Source organism: Gavialis gangeticus, unplaced genomic scaffold (assembly GCF_001723915.1).
Source record: "Gavialis gangeticus isolate Ggan-Ray unplaced genomic scaffold, GavGan_comp1, whole genome shotgun sequence".
Classification (NCBI taxonomy): domain Eukaryota; kingdom Metazoa; phylum Chordata; order Crocodylia; family Gavialidae; genus Gavialis; species Gavialis gangeticus.
In genome coordinates this window covers 30,712,127-30,721,713 of record NW_017728993.1, presented here as the reverse complement: position 1 = coordinate 30,721,713, position 9,587 = coordinate 30,712,127, and the positions used below count along the sequence as shown (strand labels likewise).

The 9,587-nt window shown below is 39.1% G+C and overlaps 1 protein-coding gene and 1 long non-coding RNA gene across 2 annotated transcripts in view; one reads left to right on the top strand and one right to left on the bottom strand.

Moving 5' to 3' along the window:
* Positions 1-9,587, top strand: part of ADGRL4 (adhesion G protein-coupled receptor L4) — a 262,937-nt gene that overhangs the window by 101,918 nt on the left and 151,432 nt on the right.
* Positions 1-9,587, bottom strand: part of LOC109286774 — a 63,852-nt gene that overhangs the window by 41,555 nt on the left and 12,710 nt on the right. The window contains exon 2 of the long non-coding RNA XR_002094674.1: positions 2,190-2,318. This is a non-coding gene — a long non-coding RNA (uncharacterized LOC109286774). The remainder of the gene's footprint in view (positions 1-2,189; positions 2,319-9,587) is intronic.

Sequence of the window (9,587 nt, the reverse complement as noted above, 5' to 3'; positions counted from 1 at the left end):
CAAACAGGCTAGCTAGTACCTTAATCTGAGTTGGTGATGACATCCCACTTCTCCACCTTGAGGGGCAGTATTATGTTTGTCTTCTTCCAGTTGCAGTTCCAGGATAAGCTCTTCACACAGTCTTCTATTTCAGGAAACCTTTTTTGGTTCTCCCAGTTCTGTGTTACTGTTCTTTCCCACTGATAGTAATGAAGTGGAAAAGTGGCACTTGTCTGAATGAAGCTGCTTCAGAGAAATGCCCTGCAGAAATAACTGCTTGATTTTATTCCCTGGTCTCTATCTGTTGCTCTATTGCTGTGGCATCCGAAGTCCTCTGAAGACACCAAGCCAAATCCATCTGGCTGTGTGACTACCAATACATGTACATCACCCTGTTTGTATAAAATATGCCACTGAGCTGTGTAGCCTCCAGGCTGCCTAACGGCAGTTCAAAAAGTAGCTGGAAAATACAAAGGAATGGTAGGATGAAGAGAGATGACTCTTGGCAGTTTCTTTGTTTGACTCCAAGGTCCCAGAATTCCAGCAGCTTCCAGTAGGCATTCCCTGTGGACTGCAAGAATTAGCAAAGACCCGAGTGGTGAATATTGCAGCATGGGGTATCTATTCAGAAAGTGGCACAGTCAATTCAAGCAAGTTCAGAGATCTGTAGACACAGTGACTAATAAGGAACTTATCTCGAATTTATAGTGTGGATGCACTTCAGTTTATAGCTAATTTGTTGCACTGAAAATGAACAAATTAACCCACTGTAACAGCCATAGGTGGATAAGCTGCAATTCACTCATATAAATTCAAGATACTGTATCCACCCTTTACATAATTCAACCCACATTTTCAAGTTCAATTTTAGAGAAAACAGCTTCTTCCTCAAATATGATGATATTCTACATTTACACATTCAATGTTTCTTTAAGAGTCAGCTGAAAATTAGGCAGATTGTGGGGACCTAATTATAGGTTGATGTGGTGTATAAATAGAGTGCAATTTTTCATCCTTTTTGACCTACAACAAGGTTGACTAAAAAGCAGAGCAATACAATACCTAAAATTTAATATGCAAGGTCTCAGTTCAGAAGAATATTTTGGAAAGCTAATCTGATTTAAATCATTTCACTTATGTCTCTAAAACATTGTGCAGGAAAGCAAAAGTCATTAATGTTTGTGGTTTTACCTAGCACCTTGCACACATAATATAAAAATATTTTAAAGCAATATTTGAAGAAACTTTACCCCATAATGTGGATTTACACATATAAACACTTAAAGAATTAAAGTGGCATGTAACATCATGCATTGATCTAACAATGAGAAAAATACCAGCATAAGGAGGAGGGTTAAAGGATTAGATGTTGAAATTGTAATTCTAAAATTTTTGTTTTTCTAGGTTTAGGTCCTGCTGTTATTATTAATTTAAACATTGCTTTTTTGTCCTTAAGGGCAATATTCTGTCTTCAAGATGGCTTTTATTGAAGGAATTTCTTTTGTGGCAATTAAGCTGGAAATACATAGAGCTATAGTTGTGGTTATTTAATTAAACACTTGGAAAGTTTACTTTAAGTAACAGTTAAATTTTGAAGTTTCCAATAAGTTATTTTACCACATTCATCTGAGGCTTTAAATACTACGCTGCATTCAAGGAAGACCATGAAATTACAATTTTAAAATCCTGATAAGAATGGATTAGTTTTGTACCATTTTTAGATCTCATTACAATTTTTGTTGCAGGCCTAAGACTACAGATTGAGTATAAAGTATATTGGGCTTTAAATTCAATGATAAGTCATTGTTAGGACAGAGAATTTTGTGATAACACAGGCACAAGATTAATCCACTCTGATGACAGCCTTGCAAGTCTATCAGGAGCAGAACACAGCAAAAGCTTTATCCATCCTATTGACAAGGACAGTAAGGAGAATGGGAAATGGAACAAAATCAGTCCATTTGCATGACAACTTACGTCTATAATCATATAGTTCCACTCAAATCTTACAGTAATGGACCATAAACAAAAAGCATAAACAAGACACATCATTTAAAATGATACTATACACCTCAACATTTCATGTCTCAGTGTGGAAAGCATAATCAGCAAATAAAAATTAATTTAATCTTAGCTGTAAACACAGAGGAGGTACACAGTACACAAAGTTATGCAAGTTTTCTTCCAAGTTTTGAATAAATCGAACTTACTGTATATTCACAAAGATAATATTCGGGGGATAGATCCTCAGCTGACATAAATCACTCAAGCTCCATTGCCTTCATTAAATCCTATGTCTCCAAGAAAGCCCTCTTCTTGATGAGGAAGCTTTGAAAACCCTGAAAGAATGAGGTTTGGCAAACAATGTGAAATATGGATGTGCTAGTTTCCCATTCTAAGTAATCCCTCTAAATTTAGTGGGTTTACACAAATATGCATTTATTCATGTGCGTAAGAGTCTGCAGAATTGAGTCTATAGCATTATAATGGGGGAAATTCTAGTTTGAAATCTAGTAGGCTGCCATGACATCATTTGAATGAAGAGTTAAACAAAGGTTGTCCCACATATCATAAATATGGCTACACATATACCTGATACGTGTAACTGTTTTACTTAAATAACTGAAACAGTACAAACTAAAACATAAACACCAGATAAATATGATGTCGTCACTGGGAAGCTCTTAAGTACTTTGCCTAAGAGTCAAAATTAGAGTTATTTTAATTTAGTCCTGAACCTTTGCACTTTCACTTCTAAACAATGGAATCCCAGTTTAATTTCCTTTTCACTTCAGCCACAGACATTTCAATGAAGGAAGTCGTATATGAATATCTGCACGTCTGCAAATCCTTTCCCTGCTACCCCACAGAGAAACCCCTGAACTTTAAAACTCTAGTCTATGGTGTACTCAGTATTGATTATTTCACATACATAGAACAGAGGTATTTACTGGAAATAGTTATCTTAAAATATTTCATCTGAGAATGTTTGATTTAATTAAGGAATATTTCAGTTTTTAAAGGACTAAGCCAGCAGAGCCACATAGGCAAACCATCTATTGAGTCTAGCCTGAGTAGAAGCCGTTCATTTATTTAATAGCTGGCCTGGCTCTCAACGATCTTCACTTACTGAACTACCATAAGACTTATTTTAAATATGTATTTCTTGTTGCTTTTCCAGCATAATGCTACAAACAGCAAGTGATCACTTTCAGTCCTGATTTTGGCAATCAGGCTCATAACTAATCAAAACCTTAGAAGTATCATTCCAAAAAGTTTGGGCAATTTCTGAAACTTCTGAAGGAGTCAAAGCATAAATTTGCTGAGCTACTATTAAAAGAAATTTACCTTGAAGAACAACAATTACATTAGAGGTTTGGGTGATGATCAGCAGAGGTGAAAGTTTGTTACAGCTCCCCTCTGTGTTGCAGAAATCAGCTCATAAGGTTATTTAGAAAGCTAAATAAGGGCTGATGGGCAGAGCACAGGAAAGTAGGGTTCTGTCCCAGTTCTGCAGTGTGAGTGACCGGGTAACACTGGGACAACTACTCAGCCTTTATTTCCTCTGCCACTTTTTTATCTGTTTTCTTTTATAATAGAAGAGTGTTTGTCTAGTGCCTAGTGTGACAGGGCCCCAGGCATGGCTGACGCCTCTCCAACCTACTGTAACACAAATAATAATAATTTTCATGATAGCTTTTCTCTCCATAGTTACTAGTGAATGTAGTACCTAAAGTGGTTTGTAGTACACACAGTAATAACAACAGGGACAAATCAGGTTCCCCCCATGAAACTTTCATTTAGTTTTGTACCTATCCAAAATCTAGCTATACCTCATCATTTCATAGAGTTGAAGTACAGAAAATACCTTTATAAAGATATAGAAAAAAATCCTATCATTTGTACTGCACCCTTATGCCTGTAAATCCCAGTTCTTCACTGATTTACACCATACACTGCGAATTGGTTTGTTTCCATAGTGTCAGCCAAGACAGCTTCGCCCTATAAGTTCAGGGTCCCAAAGGTTACAGAATAAAGAGCAAGGTCTACCACAGTTTCTATAGCAGTGGTTCTCAACCTTTTTAGACTCAAAACACCCCTCATTGGGTTCAAGGCACTCCTCATTAGGTGCTCATACCTTTTACTTATTTTTTGACTGCAGAAAAACAATAGAGCACTTCTTCTCTTGTAAAAAAGACTCAGGAAGACTACAACAGGTCAGAAAGTCTTTAACACTATATGGATTCCTATTTTGAACCTCTGGGTTTATCTTGTGAATTATGTTTGCACACCTAACAGTGCTAACATTGCGTGGCACCCCACAGCAACCTATTTGAGAATCACTGTTCTATGGTGTGAGCCTATCTAATGTAATAAGGAACAAACTTTGCAGATTATTAGCAAAGCTGAAGCAGAGTGAATATGTATAATTTATTTTGACTTATCCAGAAAATTTTAATAAAGTCCTTACGAGATGCTTTTAATATATTTGTAACCATCTAATGAGATTGTGTGACTGATCATAAACTAGTTAGAAAATGAAAAGAAAGAACAGATAAAAACAGTCTGTCTTCAGCTGTGTAAGAAGTTGGTTGTGGGCTCCTAAGGATCTGTGCAGGAGCCAATCTTTTCCATTGTACTTGATTACAAAATTTGTAATTAGTGAGGTTCACCTTGTGGTTGTTATTGGGGTTTTTTTCCTACAATAATTTATTTTTAAATTCTGAATTGTTTTGTGATTTATGAATTTCTTCACTGAATAACTCTCAGGAGTTCTCTTATGTGCTAAGTGCACTTAGCACATGATGATAAGGCCAAATATCTTCATAGTGGCCAGAGCTGTCTTGTATACAGGAACTCATTCTGACACAAATCTGGTGGAGATGGTTCTGTTGCTGCCATCTTGGCAAAAAGGAATGGCAGAAACATGTTAGATGTTCCAAAGCAGGCTGGGTAAATAGGGTTGCAGAACTCTCCAAGGATAGGGCATAAATTAGGTTGTGTCTATGCAACTGTAGCTTCTAAGCTGAACACCTATAAACCAGTGAACCACAATCAGTTCTTTGTGCTCCCCACCCCTTCCTCAATCTGAGTTGTGCTCAGGCAAGCAAAGAATTATGCCCTTAGCATGCAGATCATTAATGAATTGAACATATTCACTGTTTATTTGTAAAACATCTCATGGCAGGGCCCTAAAATACCAGCATATTGTCTGGATTATAACGCCTAAACACAGTTGGCAACATTTTTAGACTGTGGGTTGGAGTGACCCAGTTCGCGTCAGAGGCAGGACAGTTCACAGACACTAGAACCCAGCCACTGTAGCCACTCTTCCCTGTGGTGGCACAAGGAGAGTGCCTGCAGCATTGTGGTGGCATGGGAAAGCAATTTCTGACAAGGACCTCCACTGCCAAATGCGACCAAAGCCCACATCCAAGGACAGATCAAATCCTTCCATGGGCTATATGTTGCTGACCTCTAGCCTAGAAGAACAGGAGGCAGCATGGTATAATGAGCTGTGCACTGAATCAGGAGTGAGAAGCTGAACTCTGGCCCTCCTTTTCCAATGGCCTGCCATGAATTCTTGACCAACTCATTCACTGCCCTGTTTTCCCTCCCACCCTTTGTCAGCATGTCTATTTAGACTGAAACGTTTTTATAATGAAGGTCCAGCCTTGACAGAGGTGTGGAATAAGTAAAACAAATGTTAATGTTCTAGTGAAGTACTTTCTACACCTCATCATTCCACCATTTTCATGGTCTTCCCCTTGGCCTCTTCCCTCAATATGCCTGCTCAATATTCGATACAGTTTTTCATCAGTATTTTCATGTGTCTAAACCACATCATCTTTTGTTTTCTACTCGGGCTTCCACCTATCCTGATTCAACACGCTTCTTACGCCATAATTCCTCACTTGGTCTCTTTTTGATTTCCCCAAAATTGCCCTTAAACAGCTCATTTATGACATCATTAAAAGAGGTGGTTCCTAAGCATGTCTACACATGCACCCGACTGCGCAGTTCTTACTGTGCAGTCATTTACTATTTGCTTTAGCTTTAGCAAGTACTAAATGACTGCACAGTAAACATCAGTACAATGCAATAGGGGTGTGCAAAGGGGGTCGTATTCAATTTGGATTTGGACAGATTAGGGGGACAGTGTTTCAATTCATTGATTCGGATAACTGTCCCAATTCGATTCTTCCAAATCCGAATCTGAAGATTCAACGCTGATTTGGAGAATCAGTGATTCAACCATAGACACATCTTTAAATGTTTTTCCTACAAACCTCGAGGTTCCAGGTGCAGCTCGTGAATGCTGAGATGGTGAGGTAGACGGAGCATCCCACAGGAGCACAGTGGGGCCCCCACATGCTCAGCAGTAGACCTGGAAGTGGACTGGAAATACTTCCAGTCCACTTCTGGGTCTGCTGCTGAGTGCCCGGGGACCCACCCCATGCCCCCTTGGCTCAGCGATCAGCTGGGGGGGGACACTGATTGCCCCCCCAGACCCAGGAGGCACCAGTCATTGAGCTGGGGGGTGGGGTGGGAGATCCCCCACACACTTCACAATGGATCCAGAAGTGGACTGGACATGCTTCTGGTCCACTTCCGGATTCACTGCTGAGCACACTGGGGATCCCCCCCCACCACATTCCCATGGGATGCTCCATCCGCGCCCCCATCTAACCATTCACAAGCCTCCTGGTACCTTGAGGTATGTAGAAAAAACATTTAAAACTGTGTCTATGTCTGAATCACTGAATCTCTCCAAATCGATTCAGTGGGTTCTGATTCGATTCAGAAAGATTAAAGGGTCTCCTGATTCGATGTGGATTTGGAGATTTGGCTGCCAAATCGAGCCAAATCTCTGCTGAATTGAATCAGCAGCTGAAGCTTTGCACAGCCCTACTGTGCAGTCCCAGTGCTGCATGGGTCATTTTCAACCCTACTGCACAGTAGCAGTGGCATTACAGTTTGTGCCCACTGACACTACGTCATTGTAGCGACAAGCTATATCACCATAGCTCATTGCTAAAGCAACATAGAATCTCATGTAGATGTGCCTACTGAGAAGTAATTGCAGCAGAAAAATGGTGCCAAGATAGGAAGCGATGGTAGAGTCAGCATATTGCCAGATCCATTGAGAGGCTCCAATAGCCAGTAGTCAAGTTCCTGGCTTTCATTATAACTAATTTGAAGTGATTTGGTTGTATGAAACAGCTATTAAACCACTTGTACCTAGCTGATATCAAGTTCCTCCTATATGTGAAGACCCATGGGTACCACACAATTCCTGGAAGGAGATTTTAGCATCTCACAAGGTCAGGGCATTTCCAAAGGGGCACTGGTATAGCCATAAGGTTTTTATCCAGTACAGCATGAAATGTGAGTTCTTCATGTGAACATACTGTTTGAATTTTACCGTATGTGACTATTTGTATATTGAAGCTTAATGTGAATTTTTTGCATGTATCTGCACTAGTAAATCCTGAGTACTTGAGTGTTTGCAGAAAGTGAAAAAGAAATGGTCACGAAGGCTGTCAAAATGAAATTTACTTTTGACTTCAAATGAATATTCATGAATAATTTCCTCTACTATTTGCTCACCACTCATATTTAATGATCTGGGAAATGGGATGAATAACAAGGCACTGAAATTTGCTGACAATACAAAAATATTAAAGTTAATATAAAACAAGGAGCAAAGTAAGGGATTTCAGAGGGAGCTAATAAAACCTGGGTGACTGAATAACAAGATACCAGATAAAGTTCAGTGCAGACAAATACAAGATAATGAACACTGGAAGAAATCATTTGAACTACTTGTACATATTGATGGGGCGTGAATTAGCTGTAACCTCTCTGGAGAAGATCCAGGTTTTAGCATGGTTGTAGTGAACAACAGTAGTCAGAAAGCAAACAAGATAAAATTCATTCTTGTGTCAAGTTCTGGCCTATGCACCACTTAAGTCTTATTCAAGTCTATTTTAGTAGGACTTAATTAGTACCTATGACTCTGCCCAGGAGTGAATTTTAATGAGTAAATGGAGAAAAATGCCACTACCTTTGACAAATCCTGGATTGACTTACAGCCTGTAGTAGGTGATGCGATCACATTGTCATTTTGATTATTACGTTCAATCTAATCAAGCTGAAAGTCGACTCATAAAGGACTTAGAACACAAAAGGTCCAGAGAAGGGCAACAGATAAGATCAGTGTCCTCAGGGAAGAAGTTTAGATTTAAAAGAGTATTTTTATTTAGCTTGAAACCCAGAAAAATAATATGGGCATATGAGAAAAAAGTATGATGTAATGACAGGCAACTCTCATGGCTTTGAGATTTTTCAGGATATAACCGGATACAATAACAACACATATAGAAATGATGGCAACACATATACACGCACACATGCAATTTAAGATCACAATATATTGGCTTTTTACATACAGACTATTTTAAAAGATCTTGTTTGTTTAGCTTTTGACAGGGCACATTTATAGCCATTCATGTTGGATATGATGGCAGATTCTAAACTGCCATGGAGCATGGTTAATTGTCATGTTGTTTGAAAGTTCAGATTAAACTATAGGGCTAGAGGTAAATATTATTTTCACATATTCCTGCAAGCAACCAAAAATGAGGAGGTAAATGATGCTTAAAAGAGAAAGAAAAGCAATATTTTTTTTCTTTTGAGAAGCTTTGTATAGGAAGAGTGGAAATAAGGCAGAAGCCGAAGATCTATGTGCGCTTGAGGTCTTTGGTGAGTATATGCAGCGTGTTCTGTTGTGTTTTTTATTTTTACTATTTTTGGCAACTTGCTATTATTACTAAATCACTAGTCTTGGTGATTTATTACTCTGGTTCCCTATATTCATAATGCTTTTATTTTGCAAAAGTAAAATGGCAAAGCACTCCCCCTGCCCCATTCTTAAAGGTACTTGCGAAACAATTAAAATAATAACAGACTAATAATTAACAAAGAGCTAGATTCTGCCAGACTTGCTGTTCCAGGTACTATCTTAGTTCTTCACAGCACTGTTAGTTCAAGGTATAATGCAAAAGATGGCCCTATTCCAGATTTCGCATACGCTCAGAAGTCCTCAGCTCAAGTTAAGTGATGCTTTAAATTTCTGTTAGTTGGCCTGTGGGGAGGCATGGATTGAAGTCTGAATGCCACTGACACTTGAGCTAGAAATGAAGTGGGAACTCAGCTAATGTATGCTGCTCAACAAATCACTGTGCACCATTAAGGAGCTGTTTGGCAGTGTAACCGCTCTCACTCAAGCTAAATTAACAGAAGAAACATTAACTCAGTTGTAAATATCTGGACAATAAAGCAGAGAATACAGTGATAAGGCACCTTAAGTAGCAATATTTTGGAAAGAACATGATAAGACTACACAGAACATCTGTTCAGCAGTCAGTCCCAGTGGATGGTATGCTTCCAGTCACAATGGAAAGTAAATGCACGTGGACATGGGCGACTGGTGCCTTCTGAGTCTGGGGGGGCACCGGCAGAAGTTGATGGCAGGGGCAGAGCTGACGAGCATCTGCAGATGCCGCTACCGGTGTCAGTGGTGGGGATGGCCCTGTCAGTGGGGG